This window comes from Octodon degus, unplaced genomic scaffold (assembly GCF_000260255.1).
Source record: "Octodon degus isolate 3935 unplaced genomic scaffold, OctDeg1.0 scaffold00021, whole genome shotgun sequence".
NCBI classification, from domain to species: domain Eukaryota; kingdom Metazoa; phylum Chordata; class Mammalia; order Rodentia; family Octodontidae; genus Octodon; species Octodon degus.
This window is the reverse complement of record NW_004524597.1, coordinates 15,819,137-15,827,472: the sequence shown is the minus strand read 5'-3', so window position 1 is coordinate 15,827,472 and position 8,336 is coordinate 15,819,137. Positions and strand designations below refer to the sequence as shown.

At 46.1% G+C, this 8,336-nt stretch overlaps 1 protein-coding gene across 1 annotated transcript in view; it reads right to left on the bottom strand.

The window, feature by feature from the left end:
* The window catches only part of Sez6l (seizure related 6 homolog like), a 243,023-nt gene that overhangs the window by 181,341 nt on the left and 53,346 nt on the right, over nucleotides 1–8,336 (bottom strand). The window lies entirely within an intron of this gene.

The following is an 8,336-nucleotide window of genomic DNA, read 5'->3' as shown; positions in this document are numbered from 1 at the left end:
TGTCCAGAGCAACTCCGGTTCTCCCCAGGCCCTTTGGGGTCCCCACTCGCCCTCTTGTCCTTTGCTGTTGGTGAAGTGAACCCCATAACCTAGAAAGTCTACAACTCAGTGGGCCCCAGGAGAACTGTGAATCTCCTTGGAACACTACGGAGCTTCAGAACTGAACATAGAATCCCAGGTGGTTCTCTAGCCCTCTCCAGGCTGATCGCAGGCTGGAAGCTGTGGTTCGTCTCCGTCCTGATGTCCTTGTCTTGCATCGCAGTGGTCAGAAAGGCACTGGGGCCAGGCCACGCTTCCTCTGCACCCATCCCTTACCCTTGCTTTCTGTCTTCCCCAGAAAGTCGGTTCCAGGCTTACCTTTGACTATGCCCTCATCCACTTCTGATTCTCAAATAACCTGTGTTTTCTCCTCAAATAGAGGTGATGGGGGAGACAGGCAGCTACTTGGGAACAGACTTTAGCCAAAGGCAGGGTGGGGGACACAGTCCTAGAGATCTGTTGCCTTTTGCTGCATGCAGAACCTTGTCAGACCTGGGTGCCTGGGTGGTTCCTAGGTCTTGCCCTGATGTAGAAACCCGCCCCCCCCCCCCGCTGCTCCACTGTGTAGACACCGGCCCTACTGTCTACACGCTGCATCCTGAGCAGGCAGAGAAAGCAGATGGAGGGGAGTTTGGGGCAGCACTGGGAGGAATACGTCTTCAGCAGAGTGGGAGAGCTGAAAGTCCCTAGAAAGAACTGGTGGTGGTGGGGACAGGAGGGAAGCGGGGCCCAGAGGTCCCTAGGACCTGCACACCCAGGCTTCTCAGTTCATTCATGCAATGCCATTATCTCAGTAGTCACTGAGGGCCCAGATCCCCATCAAGCTCTGGCAACAGAGAAACTCCCATCAACTCCAAGCCTTGGCCAAAGGGAATTTCTGTTGCTGGCAGCAAAACCAACTGGGAGGGTTGAGGAAGGGGTGCGGAGGGCATGCAGGAACAACTGATAAGAAACACAAAGAAGCAAAGAAGGTAGAGTTCACAGTTCTCCTGGGGCCCACTGAGTTGTAGACTTTCTAGGTTATGGGGTTCACTTCACCAACAGCAAAGGACAAGAGGGCGAGTGGGGACCCCAAAGGGCCTGGGGAGAACCGGAGTTGCTCTGGACAAGGGAGAGAGGGACAGTGAGCAAGGGACAGAGGTGGATCAGTTCAAGGGAATAAGCACCTCCTGCTTGCCAGGTGCTCCACTATCTTGGGCACAGTTTTGTGTTTCAGTTTCATGACAATCTTGACAATAAGACATGGTCATCAGCATCTGACCACTAGAGAAGGTCCCCAACTAGCCAACAGCACTTCATGGCAGGTTCAAGGACAGTTCAGAGGTCGGTGCCAGAAAACTTTCCACCTAACATGCAACTTCCCAGGAGTTTGGTGGCTGCCTGCACACTATGATCTGGTGACCTTCACCTGGCTCTTCAGCACCTCCTTGTCACAGTGACTCCAAGACAGCCAGACAGCCACTCCTTTCCTAAGGGCACTGAGCTTCCAGAAAGTATCTGAGGCAGGGGAAGCGACACCATAACCCATTAACCCACTGACTCCATGGGATGGAACTTACTCTGAATGGAAAGGGATGGCCTGGGAACAATGTCAGGGATTTTTGTCCCCCCTTTTGCAAGAAGAAATGCCATCAAACAAATCATATTCTTCCAGCAATCAGAACAGCTTGTACTTGAAAATCTTGCCCCATTATAATTTTTATGCCATTTTCTAAATGAGGACTATGAGGTTTAGGGAGACAAAGTGGCTCACTCTGTCTCAAACACTTGGTTCATCTTTGTCCTAGGTTTGGGTTCTTTCAACCATCACAGTGTACTCTGGCCTACATTCGAGTGATAGCTCCACACTGCTGCCTAGGGAGAGAATCCCAATTTCTCTGCAGAAAAGATGATGTGTGGCCCCAATTCTGCCCCCCTTACATGGCGCCATGTGTTCAATCAGCTCTTATGCAGTTAAAATTAGTCCACTAGAGACAAAAGGTTAGAACCTGTCCTCACCTTTCCTTGTGGGAAGACAAGGACAAGTTACTTAACCTCTCAGGTTTATTTTCCTCTTCTGAGGAGTAGAGATAAAAATAATGCCAATCATGTGACATGATTGACAAAAGTGGATAATAATATCCTTGTGGCATGAGCAGATACACTAGCATTTATTTCATAAAACTATGAAGAAATTATCATGAGGTGTTGAACTGAAGCAGTTGGCTCACATTTTAGTGACCAATTCTCATCACCAACATCCTCATTACCTAAGGAAAACACCTAATTTCATTCTCAGATGTTTGGCATTCTGAAGGAGTAACAGAGATAGGAGATCTGGTTTCTCCTCTGCCAACTCTCTATGTGATATTAGGTGAGTCACCAGCCTCTCTGGGGCCCTGTTTCTCTATCTGTTTATCCACCTATCTGCTCACCTATCTACCTATTCAACCATCTGGATATCCATCCACTCACCCCTCCATCTACCCATCCCATTCAGCCACCCACCCACTTATTTATCCCTCTACCCACCCACCCATCCACCCACTCATCTATCACTCTATCCATTATCTCTGCACATCTCCTATCCATGAAATGACTCTCAGCTGCCTAACTCTGCGCTCTATGTAGGATTGTAGCAGCTCCTGTCTCCTGCTCTCTGGCACTGACCATGCATGAAAGTGCAGCAGCACAAGGCCCATCCTCCACCCCACCACTAATGTTCTATGCCCAGGGAGGCAATTCAACACAGTGGTTAAAGCCTGGGCTTTAAAATCCAGCAGACTTCGATCTGAATGGCTTCTCTCCTACCAACAGTTGTGTAATCTTGAACAGCTGATGTAACCTCTTTGAAACTTTTTAAATAGAGGCTTTCATTTAAGAACAAATGTTATAATTATTATAAATCACTTTAGTATAGTGCACATATCACAGTAAACTGTCCACCCATCCATTCACCTATGCATCCATCCTTTCAGCAAATAGATTTGGAGCAGCTGTCTATGTACCAGGCAGTGTTTGGGGCACTGTCAATACAACACTGAATAAGAAAGATGAAATTTCTGTTCTTTGGAGCTCACCTTGTACAGGTGAGAGATAGATAGTAACATGTTTACTAAATAAGAATTTTGAAGAGAGCTCTAAGTTCTATGACAATGACAAAACCATGATGATTTGAGAGTAAAGAGGGAGAGTTTTTGGAGCACTGGAGGATGACCTCATCGAATAGGAGGCATTTGAACAGAAAAGGGAGTGATGAGAGGACATCTAGGTACAGGTGGAGAACAGTGACTTCCAAGTAGAGAAGCAGTATGTGGAGGACCCTGAAGCAGAAACAGAAGACTTCAAAGCATGATAGCCATTGTCCCCAAATGTCTGTGATGTCATTGCTTTGTCTGCTCAGGTCACATTAGTCAGAGACTTGATTCTGCATTCATTAGGTAGCTGGTGCTTGGAGACTTCTCTTTCCACCAGAGCCCAATTCCCATCCACACTGCTTTCCCACCCAAACACAGCATCACATGTGGGCCTGAAGAATACCTGGGTACTGGGGAGATTTTAGTCATTTTAACCTAGACAGACAGTGTAGAAAATATCAGTTTTCTCAGAGAAAAAGATGAAATACAAAAGACATCTTGAAATAGAGGGGAAACAAAAAGGAAAACAGAAAGTATCAGCTGTGGTGTAGCTCCTGAGATAAACTCACCGTGGGTCTTTGAGGGGAAGGTGAATTTTCAACCACTAACCTTCTGTGTCCTGTGCCTCACCAGGCCTTCTTCGCTTCCATGTAGGTCTGTGCTGCCAGCTCCAGGCAAGGTGCCCTGTCCTCACATCAGTCTTCCCAGATGCTATCAAGGGAACGATCCACTGCGGTGCAGCCCATTCAGCCTAGTGCTGCCACATTACATAGAGAGGAGCGATTAAGTCCCTTCAGTTTCCTTGGAAGTGTTCCATCTGTCCGTCCCACCTGCCCTGGTTTTTGAGAAATGCCCATACATGGCAGAGATGAGACAAGCAGACAAGGCCTGTTTTCCAATGGAAAGTTTCCAGAATACAAAGTGAGCCTACAAGATGGATTTGCATTCTCCAGAGGCCTGCCTGGCCCAACAGGAAGGAAAGCCACAGTGCCATCAGGAACTCAGAGATGGCTCAAAGACAGGGACAAACACATCCCATCATCCTGAGCCCAATGGCCACATTCTTTTTTTTTTTTCCAAAGTTTTATTGATAAACATATAGCAATGAGACAGTTTCAAATCAAATCGAAAGTACAGTTTCAACAAATAATACACTGCATATATTCTTCTTAGTGGTTAATTGCTGTACAAGATGCAGACTTGTGATCCTACTTACAAACACCATTAGAAAAAATCATTCTATTCATTAAGAGAATGCAACTATATATCTATCCCGACCACTTTGAATACACAGATACAAAATGGACATTCATAGTTATACCCCAATTTTTTTTAAGTTCCGTTGTTGAATATTATATGTGTGTAAACTCAGCAAAATATTCTAAAAGAGTCCAGTAGCTCATAATATCATTGGGTCTTCTGTTTAACTGGCAATGTCAGAAATTATTGACCTGAGTCCCCCACAGCTCAACATAACAACATGGCTTTACTTCCTATATTTCATCTTCATACTTTTCTACTGGATGGTTAAGACCAAGGTAAAGCAGGACCTGCGCAACAAGAGTTGTAGCTTCAATGGCCACATTCTTGCAAACCTAGTCTTTGGTCCTTCTAACTAAGGGATCTGTGCTTAGACCTCAATGGTGAGAAAAATCAATCATAGATACTGTGTGCATTTATATACCCTGTTAGCATTACAAACCATGCCACGTACATTTTTTTTTCAGATTGTGAAGAACCTTGTACGTCAGCTCAAGAACATACACACGGATTGTTCTAAACCCACAGGTTTCAGGACCTGGTGAACCCTGGCACCCTCTTCATCTGGCAGGTTCATATGGAGTCAGACATGCCTGAACTTGGGTCTGAGTTGTCTTCTGGAAAAGTAGGCTGTAAACCTCAGTTGCTTTGTCAGCACAGGTGAGGAACACAGTTACTACTTCACAGGGTTCTTAGGGTTCCGGTATTCAGTGCTGCGCTGAGCAGCTACCCTATAGTAGGCAGGTGCTCAATAAATGCCACAGTTACAAGGTCCTGTACAATGCCCGGTGAAAGTCAGAGCTCACCTTCCATAAAAGTTTTCTCTTGGAAGGTTAAACTCCAATTACTCTAGGATGTTAGTGTTATTATAACCCAAAACTCCAACTTCCTATGGAACCCTCCTGACTTGCCCTTTACTTACCTACCTTGTGACCAGAAGAAGGTCCAGCTAGGACTAAGGACCCAGAATAAGTAATGCTCCCGAACCCACCAGGGACCTCGCCGTCGAATCCACTTTTCATGGGAGTTGCTTCATGTGCAATTAACCAAGGCAGCACTCTTCTGTTGAAATCCAGCAACATTCTTTAGTCTTCCATCTTCTTCTCCAACCTCACTACACATTCTGGAATGGGATATTGTAAAGGCCAGGCTAGGGAAAGTTCCCACGGATCCATCTCTTGTCCTTTGTCCCAGGTTGCCAGCCAAAGTCCAGCCTCTGTGTCCTGGAGGACAGAGCAAGAGGTCTGTGGTTTGCTTCTCATCCACACTGTCCCAGAGGAGGGAGCAGCCCTGAGCACCTTCAGGAGCAGAAGCCAAGAAAGGTCCCTTTAGAGATCCTAGCTTGAGCTGAAGTTCATGAGTGATGGATGTCAGAAATCCCAGAGCCTCTGTCATTAACTCCTGTGTGACTTCCATAAATCCTTTGTCCCTTCTGATATGGAATTTATCCACTTGAAGAGTCAATTTAATTCCCCTGTTAAAAAAAATGACCAGTTCTGAAATTCAATGATATTGTGGTGTCCACTTCACACCTAAGAGAACAGGGGTTCTTCCAGAGCCTTCCTAGTGTGAGCAAAAGCTATTGCTTGCATGCTGCTGGTGAGAGTTTACAGGCTGACATTTCATTCGATCTTCACAACCACTCTAGGATATTAGAATTATTATAACCCAAAATTTCAACCCTATGGAACCCTCCTGACTCGGCCCCTCTTTTCTGTTCAAACTCATCCTGGGCCTCTCTTTACAAAGCTCCAGCTTCAAACATTCTGTATCAACCTCCCCTGGACCTTCTTGCTGTGTTCTGCCTGGAAGGTGTTTCCTCCTAATTCATAAATATCTGGCCTTTCCTATCCTCTGTGGTCAACTAGAATGATGTATCTCAAAGGAACTTCCTTGGTTTTAAATATTTCCTCGCATAGCAAACAATCTCTTATTTATATGTGCTTTTTTTTTTCAGGTATATTTATCCAGGTTCTCCCTCTAGATTCCAAGCTCCATGAATGCAAAGACCTTTTTCAGCACAGAGCACATCTCAGGCTTGCACCAGTCTTGTCACAGTTTGAATGAATCTTTGCTTTGCAGGCGAGCACATAGAGGCTTGGCAGGTGACGCACTTTAGCCTCAGTGAGCGATCTGGGAAGGGGACAGAGCTGCAGGCCGGGGGCCAGGGACAGGCTCACCTGACCTCCAGCTAGAGCTGTAACCACTGGGTCACACAGCCGCTCACCGTGGAACAGGTGATGCTCGCTGGCATGACATTCTGAAACAGCAGGCGCGCCCAGCTGGAGCCGTGATCTAAGTGCCAAAATCTGAATGTCTGACTATTTCAAGTCAGCTCAAGAAAAGGCAGCCTTCAAGGTACTACCTAGGCCTGCTATTCTCCAGCTATCACTGCCATTCCCCATCTATTAAAATAATGGTATGAAAAACAAACAGTCTTTCTGTACGATTCTATACAACGTGTGCACTGTTTGTTTCCCTTACGGTTGCCATGGCAGTGATGTGCTCTTCAGATAACTTCTGGTTTCTATGTGACAGAGATGGGAGGAAATGGGATCAAATTGCTGGGGGGTGGGGGGAAATTGTCAAACAAAGGCTTTTCCCTCTTCAGAAGGGCCCTGCCCAGGCGTCTACCAGCAGACGCACCCTGAACTCTTATGCATGGATGAAGGCTGACTCTTCCCCTACAGCCTCCGTGGCTCCCCAACATCCACGCTTGGGAGGGCGGTCACAGGCCTCAGCCTGGCTGCATGCATCCTTTGGCCTCCTCTCCTGCCCTTTGTTCCCTGCCACTCTGGCCTGCCCAGGAGCCGTTCCAGTCTCCAGCTCCTTCCCTGCTCTAGCTGTTGACACCTGAGCCACCTTTTTTTTCTGCCAGCCTGATGCCTAGACATTTTTTTTCACGTTGTGGGTCCAGAGTGACCCTGAGATCTGATCTTCATTCTCACCCATGCTCCCATTCATGTGAAAGTCTTCTTCGCCTCTCCCATTCCCAGGCCTTCTCAAACATATTTGCATAGCAACCCACACAGCCCCCGAGTTCCTCAAGGAAGAAACAGTTTTATTCAGTATCAGACAACAGGCAGGGAATGTCATACCGGTATCCCTGGGCCTCTGCGGGCCATCAGTCTCAGGCCCCCTTCAGATACCAAAATCCTTGGGTGCCCAAGTCTCATATATGGTGGCACAGTACTTCTCATATAACCTAGCCGCATCTTCCCGTAAACTTTAAATCGTCTCTGGACTGTTTCATTTCCCAATGCGATATTAACATTGAACTTGAAGTGTGAGGGAAAAGTCTGTACCTGTTTTTATAGGTGCAATTTTCTCAAATATTTCATTTGCATTAGTGCATATTGGTTATTCAGAATAATGAATTTTGCTGTGGCATATACATGCATGCACACACCATGCTTTGAATGTACTCCCTGCCATTGTCCCTCCCCTCTCCACATCCCTTTCCTCTCCTCTAATAGTCTCCCTCATGCTTTCTTAATATCTTCTCACCCAAGGGTCCACATATGAAAGAAAACATATAATACTAATTTTTATGAGTCTGTCTTAGTTCACTCAATGTGATAATCCCCAGTTCTTTTCAGCTGTAATTGAATAGTACTCAATTACATCTATGTACCCCACTTTCTTTATCCATTCTTCACTGATAGATGAAATATTGATCTTGGCTATTGTGAATTGTGTCATAATAAACATGGGCACACAGCCATCTTGTAGTATGTTGGCTCTAATTCCTTTGAGTGTATACTGAGGAGTGGCATTGTTCAGTCCTAGGACAGTTCTGCTTCGAGTGACTTTGAGAGACCTCCGTACTGATGTCCATAGCATCTGTATTCACTGGTATTCCCACTAGCAATGTATAAAAGATTCCTTTTCCCCTGCATCTCCACCAGCATTTATTATTTT